Consider the following 24327-nt stretch of genomic DNA (forward strand, 5'->3'; position numbering starts at 1 on the left):
CTGCTCGTGCCTGCGACCCGTTGAGGGGGGCACCCAGCAGCAGATCCGAGCCGTCAGGAGCCTCTACCATCCAGGGAACCGTGAAGTGGTACAACGTGAGAGCGTGTTACGGGTTCATCAGGCGCCAGGATACTGGTTCTGATGTATTCGTTCACGTCTCTTGGATCGCTGTACCGAATCCACGGTATTTCCAGCGCTCACTTGGCAATGGGGAGACGGTGGAGTTTCGTGTCGTTCAGGCTGCCAAGGGTCCCAAGGCTACAGATGTCACTGGACCGGGTGGTGTTGCCGTGCAGGGCTCTGCTCATGCACGGCGCCGCCCCCCGGCCCCGAGACGCCAGCCAAGGGGTCCTGGGAGTTCTGGCGACACAAACACACTCGTTGCGATGTGTATCGCGACGGCTGAAGCTTTTAGTGGGGGTAGTAAGGCGGTTCTGGCTGTTCTCCTTCCTCAAATCTTCAAGGAGAACGGCCTTCCACGCCTTGCTATTCCCCGAAGCTTCACCCGCGATCCTCGTCTCCCCCCTCGTCAGGAGCGTCAGGCCCGGCGGCCGCAGCCTCCACCTTCCCGCACAACACCGCGGAAACGGCTGCAGCTGGATGCCCCTCTCAACAGGGCGACTGGCACTACCACCACCGACCTTACGATCACCGACCCGGAACCGTCACAGGCCATGGATATTGAGCATGGGGAGACTGTTGTGGAGGTTCACCTCCCTTCGTCAGGAGCTGAGGAGGAGTGTGTCTCTTCTCCCGTCCCTTCCGTCCATCTGGACGAAGCAGAGCCCTCCTCCTTGCCTTCTCCATCTGCTCCTGACGAAGAGGAGGTGCCTCTTCCTTCTTCACCACTGCCTGCTGCCATTGCTCTCCCTTCTTCTCCCCCTCCATCGAAGGAGAAGAAGAAGAAATCAAAGAAGAAAGGAGGCAAGACCAAGGCCGACCCCTCCAATGTCGCACGCCGCCTCGAGGCCCTTCTACCGCCGCTTTCTGATCTTGCTACACTCGACGCCTGCATGGATACGGATTTAGAAGAACTTCTATACGACCTCACGGATCCTATTGATGACCAAGAAACATTGCCCCATGTCTATCGGCACTTGTATCAGGAATTCCGTGAGGCGTATATTTCCAACTCCCTTTCTCCATCTAAGGAAGCCGTGATCCGTGAGGGCGTCGGGTTTGATCCACCTAGGGCTGCTCTGATCCACTACATCGCGGTCAGACTCCTCTCGTAATTTTGCTGCCTCTTCCATCTACTCCACTTGCCCACTTCCATCCTCTGCAGTTGCCCTTTGCCTGTTTGCCGCCCTTGCCTCGACTTTATTCTGGCTGTCATCCCTGTTTTACTTTTTTTTTTTTCTTTCCCACGCTTGTCTGCTTATTTACATGCTTTGTCTGTGACGGGCTCTCTAGTTTGCCCGTGTCTCCACCCCTGTTGTGGGGCGAATATCACCAAACCAAAAAAAAATCATATTAGAAAATGTCACTACTTGATGAGGGGCTCGCTCGTAATAAGTGGTGTATGCCGAGGAGACGAGAGTCAATATACTGTGCAAGCTGCTATTAGAACCTACATCTCATCCTTCCCTTACACCGTTCCCAAATCCTCTCCCCTCTTCCTCCATCCTTTTTCATTCCTCCTTCTCACCTTGTCAGCTTCATCTGTCTGTTTCAGCTCATCATCTCACAGATGTTTTCACACGCTTTAAATGCTCCCATGTTTCCATTCCTGTCTTACAAGGTGAAACAACAGTACTGTATGTAATAAGCGCTGATAATTATGTTGAGTTATACCCTCTCCTGTATGTTTTGCTTAATTCCTAATTTATCAGTGAAAAAAAAAAAAAAGTCAGCGTTTAGACATAGACCTAACAGCCTCTTGCCAGAAGCTCAGCAGACTTACGTGTCATTCGCTGATCATCCCTTACTACTTAGGATTTTTAATATTACTAATGTGGACACCTTTTATGAGTTAAACTGTTAAATTATATATTAGCATAAATTTTGATAAGTTTGTATAATCTGTTTGTCGACTCATCGGAGTGCGACTGTCCCTGTATGGTATAAGAGATGGCAAGTCAGCAGAAATTCAGAATGATCTCTGAGGCTAATTCCTCCATAAAACAGATCAGTGTGGTTGCAGTCAAGCACACACTTGACTATAACGTGCTGCATTGACCACACGACCTGTTTTGCCTATCCCCCAGACTATGGTATCACACACAACTCCCACCTCTAATCATACGCTCGTGATATCACTTTACGGTATACCATCATTCATACACACACACGAAAGCACGAGCGAAATATTCCTTAGCTCGATGTGAATGTACCTGTGCATGTGTGTGTGTGTGTGTGTGTGTGTGTGTGTGTGTGTAACTGTGTTTGCTCGCGTGTCTGTTTGAGCACGTGTGTGTGTGTGTGTGTGTGTGTGTGTGTGTGTGTGTGTGTGTGTGTGTGTGTGTGTGTTCTTACCTAATTGTTCTTACCTAATTGTATCTTTACATGAATGAGTCAAGCTCGTACTGTCCCGTGTCTTAAACCATACTTATTGTACATATCCTTAAACTTGTGAATTGTTTTGGCACACACTGTTTCATTCGGTAGTGCATTCCATTGATCAATTGCTCTGTTTGGGAAACTAAATTTCCTTACGTCTTTATCACCTCTCTTTTTATGCAGTTTTTTGCAGTGTCCTCTTGCTGATGCTTCCCCATACGTTAAGTAATCATTTATGTCTATTTTCTCCTTTTCTGATATGCATTTATATAGCATAATCATGTCACTTCTTTTCCTTCTCTCCTGTAGTGTTGGTAGATTCAGTTTATTTAGTCTTTGTTCGTAGCTTAGATCCCTTAAGCTTGGTACCCATCTTGTAGCGTCCCTTTGAACTTTTTCAATCTTGTCTATGTGTTTTTTGAGATGAGGACTCCAGACTACTGATGCATACTCCAGGATTGGTCTGATGAATGATGTTATTATCTTTCTTAACATGTCTTCATTTATGTATACATGTTCCGTACCTTCTCACTGATGTGGTCAGCCGGAGATAGTCTGTTATTGACAATCACACCTAGGTCCTTCTCTCTTTCTGAGGCGTGTAGGGTTTTATTTCCAAATGTATAATCCCAATCAGGTCTTTTTCCACTTTTCCCAGACTTGATTACATGACACTTGTCCACACTGAATTCCATTTGCCATGTATTACTCCGTTCATGAAGTTTATTTAATTTTTCTTGTAGCTCTTTACAAGAGTCTGTGTTAGTAATTATCCTTTGTAAAGCAATGTTGGGTCTGGTTAGTACTTGGATGGGTGACCGCCGGGGAACACCAGATGCTGTTGGCATCCCTACGTGTCAAGTGGGGTTGGTGGAGGATTAGTGCCCCTCCCTGTTAAACAATTAACTCTAAGCCCTTGGCCACCCCGTTTGGGATACATGGCGTCTGGCAATGAATGAAAAAAAATTTTTGCATCATCTGCAAACATATTTAGATAACTTTCATTTCCAGTGTCACTGTCTATATCATTTATATACTGTATTCTTCTAAGTGATTTACCCAAGCTTTTCTTATAAGCTTTTCTAATACCTTGCTTACAACACTGGTGATACTGGTCGGTAGTTAAGTGGATTTTGTCTATTCCCTTTCATGAATAAGGGAACAATGTGTGCTTTCTTCCAAATATCAGGTAGTTTACCTTGACTCAAAGATTTCTTGAAAATTAAAAATAATGGTTTACTTAACTCCTTTGCACATTCACGAAGCACCCAACATGAAATTTCATCAGGACCATTTGCTTTTCCTTTGTCTAATTTACTTAGCTCCTCCTGTATTTCTTTTTCTGATGTTTGTATATCTTGTAGTATGTGTGGGCATGCATGTTCCACATAATCCCTCTCAAAAATTTTTTCTTCTGTAAAAACTGATTGGAAATTCTTGTTTAGTGCTTCACAAATATCCTTCTCTTGTGTATAGGTGATTCCATCGTCCGTAATGGATTGTATTTTATCTTTTACTTTGGGTTTGCTTCTGATGTAGCTGTAAAATAGCTTTGGTTGATCACTACTTTTATTTATGAGATCCTCCTCAAACTGTTTTGGGGCTTCCCTCCTTATTCTTGTATAATCGTTTCTTGCCTGTTTGTAATTATTATATGCCCTTCCACTATTGTGTCTTCTGTATCTGTTCCACAACAAATCTCTTTTTTCTTTGATTTTTTACATTCTGTATTGAACCATTTCTTTATTTTCTTTTCTGTTTCTTTGTGCTGTGGGATGTACTTCTGGACTCCTATTTCATAAAGTTCACAGAATTTTTCATATATACCATTTAAATCTTGTCCTCTAAGCTCCCTTCCCCAAGCAATTTCTAAGAAGTACTTCTTTAGGCCATGATACTTTCCCTTTTAATAGTTTAGGCTCTTTTTGTAACTTTCATTGCTGTTATCTGTCATATGCAATCCTGAAATTGCAATTTAGTACTGCATGGTCGCTTTTGCCGAATGGAAGGTGATATATTAAATTGTCAATATCGTTTTCTTGCCTAGAAAACATGAGATCTAGCATTGAGGGCACATCGAGTCCTCTTTTTCTGGTGCTTTCCCTTACATGTTGCGTTAGGAAAAACTCTTGCACAAGATCCAGGAGCTTTTGGTCCCAGCAGCTTTCTTGGCTTATTATATCTAGAGTATTCCAATTTACATTTCTATTAAAATCTCCAGTTAGTATAATTCTTTTCGATTTCTCTTCCATTTTATGTAGTAATGCTCTTAAACTCTGAATTGTACTCTCCGCCAGTTCCTCATATTCGTCTCTTTCCCATGTGTTTGATCTGGGTGGCATGTACAAATTGGCTACAATTACTTTCCCTTCAGATGTATTTATCTCTGCTGCAATCAGTTCTACTTGTGATTGTATATCTAATTCTATATCTTTGACTTTTAGATTTTTCTTAGTTAATATTATAATTCCTCCTCCCTTTTTTAAGTTCCTATCTCTTCTCCATATATTATATTCCTCAAAGTTTAGGATGTCATTTGATATCCTTGGTGTTAATTTTGTTTCAGTTAGGCATATTATATGTGGTTCATTTTCTCTTATATAATCATTCATCTCTAATAATTTAGATACCATTCCATCCACATTTGAGTACATCAACTTAATCATCTTGTTTATATACTTGCCATGATTTGGTTCTACTACCTTCTTTTTTATTCCCTCCCGTTTATGTACCACTTTCGTACCTGCAATCCAATTACTTTGTAAAAAAATGTATTCTTCTCCTCCTCTGATCTTCCCTCATTTTTTGTTTTTGCTTCCTCCCTCTTCTCTTTCAGTAATTCCAGTTGCTCTTGTGTTAGGCATCTTTTTATCCATACATTTTTGAACTCCTCTTTTTCCATAAGATTCTTTGCATTTTTTAGTATCTTCTCCACGGTGTTTACACTCTGGAAGGTTACCTTTAGAGGTCTTGACTTGCTTTTCTCGTATTTCCCTAACCTTTTGTGTTCCTCTAAGTCTTTACTACAGATTTCCTCTGGTATTTCTTTCAATATGCCCATTAAATTTGCCATTTCCTTTTTGTCTCTTAAGATCTTGTTTTTTACTTCTTCCTCATCTATACCAGTGATTACTATAGATTTATTAATATCTACTGAATCTCTGACTAACTTAGGATTGTTTTGGATTATTCTTTTCACTTCCTTTTTAATGCTTTTTTCTTCCACCCTTGTTTTCAAGTCTTTCTTTACTTTCACTATTACAGCATAGGTGGTTTCCACATCATTTTTGTAGCTTTGCACAGCTTCATTCACCTGTGTTATCTTCTCCTCAATATCACTGCTCTGGTCTATCAGACTGCTTCCTTGCCTAATTGTCTCTGTATCATTTTTGAACTTTTCCATAATACTCTCGTGGTTGACTGCTGTAGTCTACTTGCCATTTCACTAATTTTCTTCCTAAGTGTACTTACATCAACTGTTAGCTCATCTATGGTTATGTCTTTCTTGTTGTCTTCCTTTCCTAATTTTTCTATTTCTTCCTTTTGCAAGTGCATCTGTTTCTTAATTTCATCAATCTCATTTTGAAAAGCCGTCTCTAATCTGTGTACTCTTTCCACCAGTTTATTGTGAGTCTCCATTTCAACAAGTTCTTTGTAGAAATCATCATCCTGCTTTCTACCTTTATCCCTTTTCTTTTCCAAATTTGCTTTACTACAGTATGTGGTCATTTTGCAGTACTAAAAGCGCATATAGTACTCACATTCCCTGGGGCAAATTGTAGACTAAACAATGATCAGCTGATTGTGCGCATCCTTGCGCTGCTTGTTTGTTTACTTTTCTGTTTGACCAAGTCTTACTTAACACTTCTTCTTTTTTATATTAGAACACCATTTAGTCTAACTTTGTACAGAGCTTGACTCATATAAAGATACTTATTTAGGTAATGCCGCTGGCCAAGTTGGCCAGGTATAGAGCGGTGGCGACGTGCGTTTGCTTTCTCTCGGTGCCTCGGTGTGTGTGTTTGTGTGTGTCTGGGTTCGTGTATCTGTGCGTGCGTGTCAATGTGTGTGCGCGTGTCTGTGCGTGTGCGCGTGTCTGTGCGTGTGCATGTGTTTGCTTAAGAGTGCGTGTGTCTGTCTGTGTATGCGTGTTTATTACTGTGTTTGTGTCTTTCTGTTTCTGTTACCACCCCCCCCCCTCTCTCTCTCTCTCTCTCTCTCTCTCTCTCTCTCTCTCTCTCTGTTTGAGCCAGCTGGTTGGGTGGGTGGGATGGATGAGGTAGGGGTAGTGGGTGGGGTGGTTCGGTGCATCGCCAGAGTGGGTGGGTAGGATGGGTGTTAATGGTGGGGAGGGTTGGTTGGGTGGGGTGTGTGGAGTGGCTTGGGGTTGCCAGTGTGATTTTACGGACTGCCGGATTTAGATTTCACTGATTCAGCTTTTCGAAATGTTATATAGGGGAGGCATTGGATTAGGCTGTTAGGGTAGGATTATGCCGGAGATAGGCTTGCTTGTGAGTTCTAATTTCAAAATAGAACACTGCCGTTATACAACATTTCGAAAAGTTTAATCCGTGAAATCTAAATCCGGCAATCCACAAAATCGCAGGGCCGCCTTGGGGTGAGTTGGATGCGTGGGGTGGGTTGTGGGGGTTGATGGGTTGGTGAGTGGATGCGTGGGGTGGGTTGTAGGGGTTGATGGGTTGGTGAGTGGATGCGTGGGGTGGGTTGTGGGGGTTGATGGGTTGGTGAGTGGATGCGTGGGGTGGGTTGTGGGGGTTGATGGGTTGGTGAGTGGATGCGTGAGGTGGGTTGTAGGGGTTGATGGGTTGGTGAGTGGATGCGTGGGGTGGGTTGTGGGGGTTGATGGGTTGGTGAGTGGATGCGTGGGATGGGTTGTAGGGGTTGATGGGTTGGTGAGTGGATGCGTGGGGTGGATTGTAGGGGTAGATGGGTTGGTGAGTGGATGCGTGGGGTGGGTTGTAGGGGTTGGTGAGTGGATGCGTGGGGTGGCTTGTAGGGGTAGATGGTTTGGTGAGTGGATGCGTGGGGTGGCTTGTAGGGGTAGATGGGTTGGTGAGTGGATGCGTGGGGTGGCTTGTAGGGGTAGATGGGTTGGTGAGTGGATGCGTGGGGAGGGTTGTAGGAGTAGATGTGTTGGTGAGTGGAGGCGTGGGGAGGGTTGTAGGGGTAGATGGGTTTGTGAGTGGATGCGTGGGTTGGGTTGGGTGGGTGTATGGCCGCAATAAATAAACTATCAACGACATAAGCATGAGTACGAGCATCTGCCAAAACTATAATAGGTGCTAGAGAGCCATGCAGGCATGTAAAATGAGCAGCACGTAAATAATTCACTCCTGAATATCACATTTCAAAAGACAAATGAACCATTAACTGAAAGGAATGCAGGGCACATTTGTAACTTTTACCCTCTCAGTGTCTTGTTACTTGCGTTAAACTGTAAGTTTCGAAACACTGGATCACATGGCACTGGCATCAGTGTGAACCACTGGGTAAAGATCCATGACGACACGTCAATGTTTCCAAGTGTGATGAGGACTGCCACCGCGTTTCTGAGCTAGGTGTCATCGTTCCATTTGGCGGCAACTTCTATGACTAGGTTTTATGCATGTCCGGCTATACAGAGTAAAGGAAACTGACGGGGGCTGAAGTAGCTTCATGTCTACAGATGATAAAATGAAATGGTTTTGATCCATAACCGCAGCCTACATTCTTTTTTCTTGTGGATTAGGAAGAAGATGAGGAAGGTTTGTAAGTCCTGCCAGTACTGCCATTTTGTGTGGATACTACATGAAAGTGTTCCTCGCTGGTGCAGTAATATGGCAGTGTGATATTATGGCAGGGTACTAACAAGAGTATAGTAGCATAATACATAATAATGCAAATGTATCATGAAAATAGTGTGAACTGAGGTCGTGAAAGTGAACAACTGTTAGAGACATTGAAATTGACTGTTCATTTGAATATGAAAAGCCATCATTGTCTCGTATTCTACAGCAAATAAATAGCATCGGTTTAGTTTCAGAAAGTTGTGTAGGATGTGTCTCCTTGCGTCAAAGTTTGTATGTCATCGGTATGAACCGAAAAGTTGTTAACATATCCTAGCACATGATAGGATATTTTACCAGCATCTTCTTAAATGACCAGTCAGAACGGGATTTCAGACTGAGACTCGGGGCGACACGGAACTGGAGGCAAGTACAATATACGTTACAAGCAAACCATGGTAGCTCCACATGGCAATCAGTGAACCTAAAGCGGCAAATTACCTACCAGATCACACGAATGGTAGAAGTCTCCTTTTCGCAGTCTGAGACCGACAAAGCAATTTCAGACTACGATGGTGCTTTGTATCTCGGCACGACGATAAAACAAGAAGATAAAGATAAGACTTGCATACTTGGTGCTTGTCAGTCAAGAAATGCAAACGGCCGCCTTTATCGAGCGTGAGCACTGAACAATAATTATTTAACGTTTCACCAAGGCCGATAAAGCAACGGTGGGACACCTCATAACACAAATTGATTTCTTGTAACGACCTTTTTGTGAATTTATCTTTTTACTTACCATGCTCACTGAACTACTAGTAACAGAGCGTCTTCGTGTTTTTTGTTACAGTGCGGCCCCTACAAGATCGTTATTATTATTGGGCAATAACCCACATTGCGCAATAATGTTGATTATTAACAGACATTAATGAAGAATTTTACAATATATTGTAGAACTCAAAATTTAATATTTTAGTGTACAATATGTGTATATTGAGTAATGAGTGTAAGTTTGTGCAGTAACCCGTCAGTGTGTGTATATTACCTTTCTTGCAGTAACAAGTCTTCCGTCGTTATGTCTGCCACAAAGGACGATGATCGGAGACTCATACTGGAGTGCAATAGGGGTCAACCTGCACTGTGAAACGTGAAATCAGCAGACTACAGTGACCGACAAAAGAAACGTAATAACGCATACGAGGTTCTAATGAACAAATATAAAGAGAAATACCTTGAGGCCACCCGAGACAATGTGGAGAAAAAAGTAAGTTCGCTGAGGACCAACTTTAGAAAGGAGTTGAAGGAAAGTAACACTTCACAGAAATCCAGTGCAGGTTCTAATGAACTGTATGAACCTACGTTATGGTATTTCGATAGAATGTTGTTTGGGAGAGACCAGGGAACGCCTTCACAATATCTATCTGTCATGCTGCATTTGAGACCGTGTATTGAGCCGTGTAAGTAGAGTACATATTGTCCATTATTACTTAGTCCGTATATTGTCTCAATAATATTGATCGTGTAGGGGCCACTTTAAGCTCCTCGTGAGATGCGAGGCAGTAGTGGGGACGGGCGAGGGAGCTGGATGCTCAGGCCTTGCAACAATATTTGCCTTTGCATAACCACTGTTTGCTCGGATCCCTAAATGAATTTCGCCGGAGCCAAATCTATTCAACCTGAGCCTATCGTCAAGCCTCACGAAGACCGATCAAACAACCCGTATGGATGGAAAATTGAACAATATTGACAAAGGGTTCTCGGTCGGTATACCTCACGCCGACACACACAGTACCCTACACCTACGTGACTCGAGACGGTACGATCTGGCTGCACAGTTGTGATTCAGGATTGTGGCTGATTCTTGTGACTAGCTGTGTGGATGTGCCTGTAATTCTGTGACTGAGGCAATGTATGACTGTAGCTGAGACCTGTAGAATTGTTTGTGTATCAGGTTGCAGTTTCAACTGTTGTTTTCATTAGATGCAGCTGTATTTTTTTGCTGATGTGAATTGTGACGGTATGCTACAGTGGGAGTTCTTTTTAAACAGTGTGACATGGGAGTATGTTACAGGTGAAGATGTGTAGTGCGGCTGTATGCAATGTCTGTGTGCTCTATGTGTAAACAGAAGGTTTAAAAAAGTAATGCAGTGTGTGTATGAGAAGGACATCTGTATTATGAACAAGTGCTTCGTCCAGGGTAGAGAAGAGAAGCAAATGCTACATAACGTTTATCTGATTTCAGTGATGTTTTCTAGTTCTAAAATAATAACTGCATACCCAGTCCGGCTACAGTTGCAAGCGCGCGCGCGCAGGCACACACACACACACACACACACACACACACACACACACACACACACACACACACACACACACACACACACACACACATGCACACTTACGCACACAAACATAAAAATATAGCACACACACACACACACACACACACATTATATATAATATAAATATATAATATATATTACACACACATTTGATATAAATATCATATATATATATATATATATATATATATATATATATATATATATATATAGACTAGAACTCTGCAACTGTCGTGCGGACAGTCACTAGTCTTCATCTACTTTCAGTGACCCTGACTCCTTTGGGGAGGTTTTAACAAAACAAAATAAACTCTTAGGAATCGGTTCGCCAAGTTTCATTTTCAGATTAGTTGCTCAGGTCCCGTTGAAATCTCCAGCAGACATGAACACCTTATCATGTTCACTAACAATATTGGTATGACTTTCTGCCACTGGACGTAAAGTATATGGACTTTCTTTTTCTATCAAATATGGCCCGTGCCAGGACATATAACCTGGACGATTCAAATTCCTTTCACAGACTCCAGTTCTCCAGGAATCGTCATGAGACTCTGAGGCCAGAATAATAATAATACCAGCAAAGACAACTCTCCACTTATGTAATTGGTGGGGAGTAGTTATATATTACACACACACACACACACACACACACACACACACACACACACACACACCCTTGTACGTGAGGACCTATTTTGTTTTTTATTTTAGTGTTTTTTTTTTTTTTTTATTAGTACGTGAATTGAACTCCTTGTAAGCGAGACGGGGAGCGAAGAGTGGCCCAAATCCGGGGTTACTCTGAGTACGCGACATTGCCCCCCTAAGAAGCAATAACGGTTACTTACACTCCGCCCACCTTGTGACGTTGATGCTGCTCGCTTGTCACGTGATGCCCTTGTGCGCTGCTTGGAGGGTGGTGAGGTGAGAGTCCCTGCAGAGGAAACACACGTGCACAGAGGGTACTCGCTGTTCCAGGTACATCCCCGTGTACTCTGAGGCTATTTTTTCTGGTAGCCAGGATGTCTGCCCCATCCTTTAGGAAGGAGTGCATCACCCATGCCATGAAGATGCAAGTTGTTAGGAAGAAGGAGAGTGGGAAGGGTAACACGGCCATTGGCAAGGAACTAGGTTTGGCAGAATCGTCTGTGCGAACTATATGGGCTAACAGGGAGGCCATAAAGAAGACTGTGAAGACATATGGGACGGCGGCATTGGACAGGAGAAGCAGGCTGACCAACCAGGCTATAATTCTTATGGAGCGGTACCTGGCTACATTTATCCTGAGGAGGGAGAAGAAAGGAATTCCACTGATCAGGCGCTACATCAGGGACCAGGCCAAGATTTTCTACAAAGCTGCAGCTCTGAAGCTTGCTGTAAAGAAACCATTTAAAGCCTCCGTTGGATGGCTTTGCCACTTTCTGAAGAGGAAGGAGATGCGTCACATTCGCCTCACTGGGGAGCGTGCATCAGTGGATGAAATGGCGGCCAGGGATTATCCAGCCATCCTAAAGGGGATAATTGACGAGGGTGGCTACAGCAGGGACCAAATTTATAACATTGATGAAACAGCCCTATACTACAAGGCTATGCCAAAGTGTACTTATATTAGTAAGCACCAGCGCCAAGCCCGGGGCAGAAAAATCGACAAGAGCAGGATAACAGTCATGTTCACCGTGAACTCACCAGGCTCACACAAGATGCGTCCTGTTGTGGTGCATACCGCAGCACACCCCAGATGTTACAAGAATCTTCGCTGCGTGGATGACAGCGGGGTATACTGGTACAGGAATTCCAATGGTTGGATGACAAGTAGCATCATTTCCAAGTGGCTGTTGCAGCATTTCATCCCTGATGCCAAGGCAAAATCCCGGGAACTTGGCATCCCCCTTAAGGTGCTTCTCATCCTTGATAATGCCCCAAATCATCCAACCAGGCTAGCAGACTTCAGCAAGGAATGCAAGATCGTTTTTCTACCCCAAAGAATGACCTCTCTCATCCAACGGCTAGACCAGGAGTTGATTTGCAACGGTCAAGCAGCTATACCACCAAAGCCTTTACGATCACCTACGCAGCAAGACCTACAGCTGTGAGGAACTGCAGGCAATTCTTGACTTGAACACAGTTGGGAGTGATGTCATAGACGCCGAGGATGGTGTGGACTCGCCACCCACTTCACCTGCCTCATCCTCACCACGCACAGCACTCGCATAACCAACTTCAACTCCTGAGAAGACTGTTATGGCTTTTTGGCGGTCATTCAACCTCAAGGATGCCATCACTCTCTTGTTGTCCTCTTGGGCAGATATAACCACCGCAGCAATTAACCATGCTTGGCGCCTCCTCGTACCACACCTGTGTGAAATCGCACCAGGAAGCGGCTTTCAGTCCCTGGCCACTGCCGAGGCAGCCACTCTCGCAAGTGCACAAACTGTGCCTGGGCTTCAGGCCGTCTCGCTGGAGGAGATCAGGGGTTTACATTCGGCAGCAGCAGAGCAGGATCCCCAGGTAATCGTGCAGCGACTGGATGAGACCGACGCAGAGCAGGATCCCCAGGTAATCGTGCAGCGAGTGGATGAGGCTGACGCAGAGCAGGATCCCCAGGTAATCATGCAGCGAGTGGATGAGGCCGACACAGAGCAGGAGATCGTAGTAGAAAAGCCAGCAACACCATTGATGGAGAGTGAAGATTTGTACATGATGGAGATCAGCCGGGTACTGTGCGCCCTTGATAAATTCAAGGAAGAATTCAAGGACATCGAACACTCTCAGTTGCGAGTGGAGGAGGTGATGTCTTCACTGGACAAAACCTTCCACTACTACACCGACAAATACAACCAGGAAGTAAACCGACGGAAGCAAACACTCATGGCCCGTTACCTTTGGCTTGAACAAAGTGAGGAATCACTCCCTTCAACGTCAGAAGAGCCATATCCTGAGGAGGATCAAGAGGCTGATTCAATGTCTGAGGTGTCAGAAATAGACTTTGAAGGGTTTATGAACGAAGTTAGTGCATCGAGTAGTGAAAATGTAGAAAGTGGTGAGGAAGGTGGTGTGTCAGGTGGTGTGGTGGATGATGCAGGAGATGCACGCTAGGTGCCGCATCCTGCCTCGGATCCTCTTCCTACCTCCATCATGCCTGTTGTCCTCTTGGGTAAAAGTGAGCAGCCATATTCTTGTTGGTTTAGTTAAGCCATATGCTTGTTGATTTACCTAGTAAAGCCATAATCTTGTTGGTTTACTTTATCTTAGGTAATATGTCTTAAATAGTTTCCCTGTATAGTACAATACTAAGGTCTGAAAGGGGTTTCAAGGGTTGCCCATGAAGGGGGTGCCTCCCATGTGTAATTTTTCCTAGAAGTTTATGTATTCACAGTATGTGAATTCCTAGTTCGCGACGTCCTCTGCAGCCCATATACTTGCGTACTGTGGGGATGTACTGTATATATATATATATATATATATATATATATATTATACTGTATATATACTATATATATATATATAGATAGATAGATAGATAGGTAGATAGATAGACAGAGATAGATAGATAGATAGATATAGAGTACACAGTACTGTTTATATGTACTGTATGACCCCCAATGTATACTAATTCACGAAATCGTCCATTTTCATATGTGTTTATGAAATCTGACTTAAAACTGATGCTATTCTCACGATTTATCTATGTTTCCATTAATTCTAACATATCCTTCTAACTCACTAAACAATAATATTTTGAAACTGTCTGATTCTGTCACACCTCCACTAGAAGATAAGTTTTCTTCTGATGTTATTCATCATAATCTCCCATGTCTTGATCACTTTGGGAACCTCCCTTATGGTGGAAGGCTGTAGGAGAAATGCCTTGAGGTTCACTGGTGATTTATTTTAATTTGTCCTTTTATTATTTTATTTTATTTTTTATTTATTTATTTATTTATATTTTTTTGCATGAGGATTGATGTAGCAGTTGATCAGTCACAAACCCTACCACACCTTAGCTAAAGCTAAGAAAAATGAATATAATTCTGCTGCCAGTGTACAACCTAGTTCTTACACATCTGTTTTCCTGTGTCTTTTATTTTATGTACAGGCACAACTTTGCACATCTGTGAGGATTGTGGCATTCACAACTTTACCTATTTAGCTCATTTGTGAGGATTGTAGCATATCCTGCAGTACATTATGCACTAACAGGCATTTCCTTAATGACTTCTGTGTTTCAGCTCTTGACAACTTTTATATTTAACAAAAATTCAGCCTTTGTCTCCTCTCCCAGTCTAACTTCATAGTTTTTTTTTTTTTTTTTTTATGTATCTGTCTCTGGACATGGCTGTTATGCACATTTCCAAGGCCTAGAAGTCCACCTACCATGCACCAGATAGGGGTCATCAAATGATCATACTATCCACCACCTCTGGGGCATTACATTCAGCACTGGTATAATAGTGAACATGTATTTACGATGTCAGGGGGTCTCGTGGGAGAGCAGTGAAAAGTATTATGGAAGCCAAGATCCTCAAACCATTCTCAGCAACAGGTGGAATAAAAAACCACAACCACATACAGTAGTTCCTAGCCCACTGCTTTATCTATTCAGCCACCATCACCACCTACTATCAGTCCCTGACCTGGTTTACCCTGTGAACTTTTCACCTTTGGCCTGCTGGGACCCCTTGGGTCCTGCCTGATACCAACGGAAACAGAGGGGCATGCAGGAGGCAGCAGGCAGGGTAGTGAAGGCAGGATTAGGAAACTGGTGAAGGGATAGGAAGGGTGTTTGTGTCTCTCAGCCATTCCTCTGCCCGTCTTAATCACCATCATCTTAACGATCCATTTACTCTGTGGCCAGATCCATTTCTAACAAATACTATATCCAGCTCTTCCAGTTCAAAAAGTCATCCTTAGTTGAATGTAGTTATATAGAGGCAACAAGAATAGAAATTAAATATCCCTTGGCTGACTTGTGTAACATGCCATTTGTGGAAATTGACTGGCAAGGAAGAGGTGTAAGTTAGCCTTCTACACTGATGAGAATGTAGCTTTTATTTATTTTTAAGGGGAAGGAGGGAGGGGAAGGGAGGATGGTGAGGAGATAAACAAACTACATTTGTTGATATTCATGCTTTGTATTGCTCTCACTCACCAGGTACAGCCACAACAACAATGACAAACAACCTTCGGATGGTTAAAAAAAAAAACACTATATGTATTTCATGTGAAGTAAAAAACACTAGTTGTATTGCACATGAGGTAATTCTCACATGAATCACATTCATTGTTATCCTATGTGGGGATTACTTCACACTTGAATATACTGCATCTATATACTTGTATATATAAAAATTTAAGAAAAATATCTGTTAGAAAAAATAATTGTGCAAGATCTTGTTAGGCAATGGCAGGTAGGTTGCTCAGTTCAGGTTGGAGTGAAAAAGTTTAAAATTGTTCTAAAAGCAGTGATAAGAAATGGGGAAGTGAGCATGGAAGTGAAAAAGTTACTACATGACAGTATTGTGATACTAACTCTAACGTATGGAAGTGAAGCTTGGACATTGTTGGAAGGACACAAGTCAAGAGTGAGAGCAGTGGAAATTAGTTTTTTAAGAGGAGCCTGTGGAGTCACATGGAGAGAGAGGCTGACAAATGAGGATATAAAGGAGCGTTGTGGTGTGGTTGTGGAGTAGGAACACACTGAGGTGGTTTGGCCATGTGGAGAGGATGGAGGGTGAGAGACTAACGAGGAGTGTGTATGTGAGGGAGGGAGAGGGAGGGGGAAGCCAAGGATGATATATAGGGATGGAGTGAAGAGGTACTGTATATGAGACAGGGGGGTGTGAGTTGGGAGCAGGGCAGTGAAATGGTGGGGGACAGGGCGACATGGAGGCGATATGTTTGTGGCCACCTGTACGGGATTGAGGCATCTGTCAATAGATAGATAGAATAAAATAAAGGAACTCAGTATTGCCTTAAAGCTAGTTTTGCAGTTTCACAATCTTTTTTCATTAGTCTTAGATATTGTAGGAGGAGGCCGTAGCACGGGCCGAACAGGGTAGTACTCCTGAGGGGAATGGGAATGCTGGTGATAGGGAGAGCTGGAGCTCCTGTTCCACTAGCTATCTAACCATCCCCCTTTGCTGACCTTTTCAGTGTGACAGTAACATGGAGAGTAGACCAGCATAGTCTCCCAAACATTACCTCTAACTATCTATGCACTACACCACATGCACTTTACATTTCACACAACGTATCCCACTACGTTACAGGGGTTGGCGCCAGCAAGGGCATGCGGCCAGAAAACTTTGCCCCCGCTACCTAGTGGCGGACTTCTGGGGGGAGGCGTGGCGGGGGTTCCGCCGGCATAGATCATGGGTCCAGGGCGAGATGGGGCTCGGGCCTGTGCTAGAGGGTACAGGGCATTGCGGTTCCCAGGCTGCCGCTTCCGCCCAATAGAGAGGGGCCCGAACCTGGGAGTAGCGTCCCAGGAGGCTGCCCTATCAGTGGGTGTATAATGGCGGGATAGTTGCAGTGCCAAGACGCGCTTGGAGGGTGTCCCTGCAGCTGTCCTGGCAGGGTGCCCCGAGGCCACTACCACAGCCACTGGTAAGCTGGTGGGCTAGGTGTCCCAGATCCATTGCCTGGACCTTGGATTGTGCAGTGAGTGGGACCTGTGCTGTGTCTGTCCCCATTTATTAATACTGAAGATGACAAAACAAAAAAGGTTTCAAAGCAAGCCTGAGGACAGTAAATCACCCATGGGGATGAGGGTGGGTTCATGGAATGTGGGAAGTTTGAGGGGAAGAGCAGGGGAAGTCGTTGAGGCATTCAGTAGGAGGTGGGTGGACGTGGCGTGTTTGCAGGAAGTCCGGTACAGGGGTGGATCAGCCAGAAAGATTGTTGGGAAGGACTGTTGCTATAAGTTGTTTTGGCAGGGGAGGACAGATGGATATGGAGGTGTTGGTGTGATGGTTGCGGAGAAATGGGTGGAATATGTTATGAATGTTTTGAGAGTAAGCGATAGGATATTGGTTGTGAAAATTCTGTTGGGAAGAAAGATAGCTGTGATTATATCGGCATATGCTCCACAGGCAGGATTGGATGAATCAGAGAAAGATAGATTTTGGGATGATTTAATACGTGTAGTGGGTGGTATGCGGGATGATGAGATAGTGATTTTGGGAGGGGACTTAAATGGTCATGTAGGTGAAGCAGCCCAAGGTTATGAAGGAGTGCATGGGGGCTGTGCATATGGTCTAAGGAATGCAGAAGGGGAAAGGATACTCGAGTTTGGGGAGGCAACGGACATGATTGTGTGCAACACATATTTTAGGAAAAGAGACAGTAGGTTAATTACGTATGAGTCTGGGGGAAATAGCAGTCAGATAGATTATTTTCTGGTTAGGAGGGCCAATAGGAGGTTAGTGAGGGATGTTAAAGTTATAGGAAGTGAGGAGTGTGTGCAGCAGCACAAACTACTGATTTGTGATATGGTGCTTAAAGAACAAATGATGAAAAAGAGGACTTATGTACCTAGGAGGAAAATATGGAAGCTGAAAAACCAAGTAGTAAAGGATGCCTTCTATAGCGAGTTGAGGAGAGTGGTGGCTGAACAGGGAGCTGTAGACAGAGGCGTTAATGAACAGTACAGAGCCCTCAAGAACAATTTCTTGAGAGTTACTGATGTAACATGCGGCTGGACAAGAGGACCACCAAGACATAAAGTAACTTCATGGTGGGATGAGGGTGTAGAAGCTGCAATTAAGGAGAAAAGAAGGCTTTTCCGGGAATGGAAGAAGGGTGGTAGCAAAGAGGAATATTTGGCTGCCAAGTGTAGGGCTAGGAGAGAGGTATACAGGGCAAAGTCTGAGTCACAGAGACAATTACTTGATAACCTAAATCATGGGGAAAGGAAAAATATATTTAGGGTGGCAGGTCAGGTGAAGAGGGATAATTGGGATATCATAGGTGAGCAGTGTGTGAAGAATGATGAAGGAAGGGTAGTGGTGAACAGTGAGGATATTAAAGATGCATGGAGAGAGCATTATAACCGGTTGTTGAATGAGGAGTTTGACTGGGACAGGGAAGGTTTGGAGCCAGCAGATCCAGTGTCTGGCCCTTTGGCCTTTGATTGATACTGCTACTGTGAGTGAGGCAATAGGCAGGATGAGGGTGGGGAAGGCAGCAGGTGTGTCTGGGTTGACTGCCGAAATGTTGAAGGCCTCAGGCGATATAGGGGTGAGTTTAGTCACTGACCTGATAAATAGGATTATTTATGAGTGTGTTGTCCCAGATGATTGGCTGAAGAGTGTAATTGTAAATGTGTATAAAGGGAAGGGTGATGCCCTGGAAAGAGGGAATTATAGAGGTATAAAGCTTTTAGATCAGATAATGAAGGTAATGGAGAGAGTTTTAGAAGGTATGATTAGAGAAAGAGTGAATATTGATGAGATGCAGTTTGGGTTTATGCCAGGTAGGGGGACCACTGATGCCATATTCATTGTTCGACAGCTTCAGGAAAAATATATTGGTAGGAGAAGGGATCTTTATTTTGTTTTTGTTGATTTGGAAAAGGCCTTTGACAGAGTCCCTAGAGAGGTGGTGAAGTGGGCAATGAGAAAGCTTGGCTTGGAGGAGTGGCTGGTTAGGGTGGTTATGGCCATGTATGTGGGTGCTCACACCCAGGTGAGAGTGAATGGAGATTTGAGTGATGAGTTTTCCGTGAATGTTGGTGTGCATCAGGGGTCAGTCTTGAGTCCCATGTTGTTTATCATGGTACTTGAAGCCCTTTCACGTGACTTTAGAAACGGACTCCCTTGGGAGTTGTTGTATGCTGATGATTTGGTGTTGATTGCAGAGAATGAAAGGGAGGCGGAGGAAAGGTTTAGGAAGTGGAGAGATGGTATGGGGCAAAAGGGTTTAAGGGTAAATGCAGATAAAACAAAAGTGATGATATCTAGGGTTGGTGGTGGTACTGTCAAAGACGAGGGAGAGTGGCCATGTGCAGTTTGCCACAAGGGCGTGGGAAGTAATTCCATCTTGTGCGGTGTGTGTGATAAATGGGTGCATAAGAGATGTAGTGGTATCAGAGGTAGACTGCGAGATAATGCTGATTTTATGTGTACGGCGTGCCGGGGTGAGCAGGTGGAGATCGTCAGACGTGAAAGAATTGAACTTGCTGGTGAATCTCTTGAGTGTGTGGAAGAGTTTTGTTATTTAGGAGACATGTTGTGTGCTGGAGGTGGGGCTGGAGCTAGCTCTGTGGCTAGGGTGAGAAGTGGTTGGAAGAAGTTCAGGGAGCTCTTGCCTCTCCTGACATTGAGGGGGCTCTCCCTACGTGCTAAGGGGTCTTTGTATGCAGCGTGTGTTAGGAGTGTAATGCTGTATGGCAGTGAGACCTGGGCAGTGAAGGAGGAAGACATTCGCCGGCTCAGACGTACAGAAATGACAATGATTAGGTGGATGTGCAGTGCGTCCCTGCGTCCAAGGCCTGGAGGGGCTGGGTTTACAATGGAAGAGTTGAGAGGTAGGATGGGACTGGAGTGTATTGGTGTTGTGATGAGGAGAGGTAGATTGAGGTGGTTTGGACATGTGGAGAGGATGGGGGATGATAGTTGGGTGAGGAAGGTGAGAAGTGTTAATATTGGGGGTGGGGTTATGAGGGGTAGACCGAGAAAGACATGGGACGAGGTCATTAAGTGTGACCTTAGGGTTAAGGGACTGAACAGGGAGGCTGCAATGGATCGTGCAGCATGGAGAGCCGCCATTAGGTGACCAAGGCCGACACATGCAAGCATGTTGGAGCCTTTAAAAACGAAAACGAAAATGATAGAAGGTCCTTGTTACATGTCAAGGGTATGTTTCATAATACCACAATTTTTTTTTAAATTTAACTATTAATGTAAACTGGGTGAAATTGGCAAGTCAGCTTTAATAGTGGCCATGGAACTTTTAACAGTCAGTATTTTTTCTCTTGTGCTGGGAAACAAAAAAAAAAAAGTGGGAGGGCATAAAAAAAGAGGCAACATATATCAAGGCCTTACTGCATTTATGGTTTGTCTTCTTTGTTCCTTAAAGCCTATATTTGAGCACCGGTTTTTGTGTGTTTCTTGAGACACAACTTTAGCACTCCTCTCAAAAGCTGACGCATTACTGACGTATCACAAAGTTAGTGTAACTAAGGAATTAAAATTATGAGACACTTTTCTTTTTTTTTTTAATGCGAGGAAGAAGGAACCAAAGGCCATGAGCCCACAATAACAGTTCCCTCCAAGAGAAAAACAAAATATAAGAGAGAGCCAAATTCAAGATCCGATCATTTCAAGATGCCTGGACACACTGCGCTTGAAAGACTGGAGATCATAGGCAGCAGGAAATACGGACAGAGGGAGACAGTTCCAAAGTTGACCTGTTGCATAAATGAAGGACTGGGAGTAATGGTTAACTCTTGCATTAGAGAGTTGGACAGAAAAGGGATGAGAGTTTGCTGCTAGATGGGTGCTACGCGCCCATCGTAGAGGTGGAGGGATGCATGCAGACAGTTCAGAGGAGCAGTGACCATTAAAGTAGCGACAGAAAAGAGATAAAGATGCAACAGTGTGGCGAAGAAGCAGAGGTTGAAGGGAGTCAGTAAGAGGAGGAGAGTTAATGAGACGAAAAGCCTTTGACTCCACCCTATTGAGAAGAACTGTATGTGGGGAGCCTTCCCACACATGAGAGTTGTACTCCACACAGGGGCGGATAAAACCCCTGTATAGAGTCAACAATTGTGCAGGGGTAAAGAAAGAACAGAGTCGGCTTAGCACACCTAATCTCTTGGAAGCTGATTTTATCAGAGATGTAGTATGATCTTTCCAAGTTAAATCCCGAGTGAATGAAACCCCAAGCATGTTCAAGGATGATGCTGGATATTATTAAATTTTAGTGGGTACTCTTATGGAAGATTCTGTCAGGTTGATAGGAGTACAAACTGAGTCTTAGATGCATTAAAAACAAGATTATTTTTACCCCAGTCAGAGATACAAGCCAGGTCAGACATTAGGAGTGCCATAGCCTCATCCTTTGTTTGTTGAAGTAACTGCTGGGATGGACGTTGCGGGAACCGAATGGAAAGGTGAAGGGTGGAATCATCAGCATACGAGTGAATAGGGTTAGATGTACAGCTTAGAAGATCATTGATGAATAAAAGGAAGAGAGTTGGTGATAGGACAGAGCCCTGAGGAAGACCACTGTTAATAGATCTAGGAGAAGAACGATGGCTGTCTACAACAGCAGCTATAGAATGACCAGAAAGGAGGCTGTAGATGAAGGCACAGATGGAAGGATAGAAACCGTAAGAGGGCAGTTTGGAAATTAAAGATTTGTGCCAGACTCGATCGAAAGCCTTTGAGATGTCAAGTGCAGTGTTAAAGCTTTCGCCAGTGTCCCGAAAGGAGGATGACCAAGAGCCTGAAAGGTAGGTGAGAAGATTGCCAGTTGAGTGTCCCTGATGGAATCCATACTGATGATCAGAAAGAAGGTTGTGATAGGAAAGATGCCTTAAAATTTTTCTGTTAAGAATAGACTCTAAAACTTTTGAGATACACGATGTTAAAGCAATTAGATGATAGTTTGAGGGTTGTGAATGGTCATCCTTCTTTGGGACAGGCTGAATGAGAGCAAACTTCCAGCAAGAAGGATACAGTTGAAAGACAGTGGCGAAAGAGTTTACCTAGGCAGGGTGTAAGCACAGAAGCACAGTTCTTGAGGACAACAGGAGGGACTCCATCAGGCCCATATGCCTTGTTAGTACTGAGGCCAGTGATGGCAGAAAATACATCAGCTGAAGAAATTTTAATGTCAGCCATGAGGAGGTCAGAGGGTAGAAGTGATGGAGGAAGAGCCATCAGAGTAGAAAAGAGGAAGGAAGGATGATGAGGTAAAGTTGTTAGAAAGGTTTTTGGCAAGGTGCCAGAAGGAGCGGGAGGAATTCTAGTTGGGGAGTTGAGAGCATTTTGTGCGGATGAAATTATTTTTAGCAGAGCGAAGAACAGGCTTAGTACGATTCCGGGCAGAAACATAAAAGAGATGTGATTCAGGGGTGGGTTGGCACTGGTACCTTTTATAAGTCCGCTCCTTGTTGCGGACAGCATTAGAACAAGTGTGATTTAGCCAAGGCTGCTAGATGGGTGCATTAGAACAAGTGTGATTTAACCAAGGCTGCTAGATGGGTGCAATATCTTTAATGTCAGCCATGAGGAGGTCAGAGGGTAGAAGTGATGGAGGAACAGCCATCAGAGTAGAAAAGAGGAGGGAAGGATGATGAGGTAAAGTTGTTAGAAAGGTTTTTGGCAAGGTGCCAGAAGGAGCGGGAGGAATTCTAGTTGGGGAGTTGAGAGCATTTAGTGCGGATGAAATTATTTTTAGCAGAGCGAAGAACAGGCTTAGTACGATTCCGGGCAGAAACATAAAAGAGATGTGATTCAGGGGTGGGTTGGCACTGGTACCTTTTATAAGTCCGCTCCTTGTTGCGGACAGCATTAGAACAAGTGTGATTTAACCAAGGCTTTGTTGCATTAGTCAAAGGGTATGAGAAAGGAATGTATGCTTCCATGCCCGAGAAAATAACCTCTGTAATGCGCAAGGCATCCTCAGATGGCTGTCGGCCATGGAAGCAATAATCATTCCAGGGAAAATCAAAGTAGTACTGCCTGAGGGCCTCCCAATCTGCAGCTCCAAAGTGCCACAGTTGCCGTTTCTTTGGAGGGACCACAGGCTGTACCGGAGTGATAGGACAGGTTAAGGTGATAAGGTTGTGATCGGAGGAGCCCAATGGAGAGAAAAGATTAACAGTGTAAGCAGAAGGATTAATTGTAAGGAAGAGGTCAAGTATGTTGGAGCTCTCTCCAAGGCAGTCAGGGATACGGATAGGGTGCTGTACAAGCTGCTCTAGGTCATCAAGGATAGAAAAGATGTAGGCTTGTTTTGGGGGAGGCGGTGGCTCAATCGGTAGAGAGTTGGCCTGCAGTCCTGACGGACCCGAATTCAAATCCCGCTGAGGCAGGGAACAGTTTAAGGATTTGAATTTCTTAAAATCAGACTTTACTGATCTACCAGAAGACCCGCTGACATGTCGTAAAAATACCCCCGCTAATACCAATACATCAGTCCTATATGAGACAGCCCTAGCATGTATTCAGTATGGACGATGGGTGTTAGCGCCGAAGTGGTGACATGTAGAGGTGTGCGGTACGTAGGAGGACTACTGGGCCTTGAAATCAGGCTGTGAAGCCTATGCCCAGAGTCGGTCACATAAAAAAAAAAAAAAAAAAAAAAAAAAAACAGGTGGCTCAGTGAAAGGAGAGGAGAGCCAAAGGTGGTGGTGAACATTGAAATCTCGTAGAATGGAGATTTCAGAGAAAGGAGAAATGGATAGAATGTGTTCCATCGTAGAGTAAGATAGTTGAAGAATTTGTGATAGTCAGTAGAATTAGGGGATAAGTAAACATTGCAGATATATTTAGTCAGAGAATGACAGGACAGCCAAAGCCAGAGAGTAGAAAATTCAGAAGAATCAAGTTCAGGAACACGAGATCAAGATAAGTCGTTGCATACATCTCAAAGGGCCTCCCATTCCCTTCAGTGTATCAAGGTCTTTGTTTCTCCAACGATCTACTGCTACATTAGCAATCTCCATGTCTTGCAGGCCCTGCTACTTCAGTTCC

This window comes from Coenobita brevimanus, chromosome 26 (assembly GCF_032717465.1).
Source record: "Coenobita brevimanus isolate Jiangsu-jjx chromosome 26, ASM3271746v2, whole genome shotgun sequence".
NCBI classification, from domain to species: domain Eukaryota; kingdom Metazoa; phylum Arthropoda; class Malacostraca; order Decapoda; family Coenobitidae; genus Coenobita; species Coenobita brevimanus.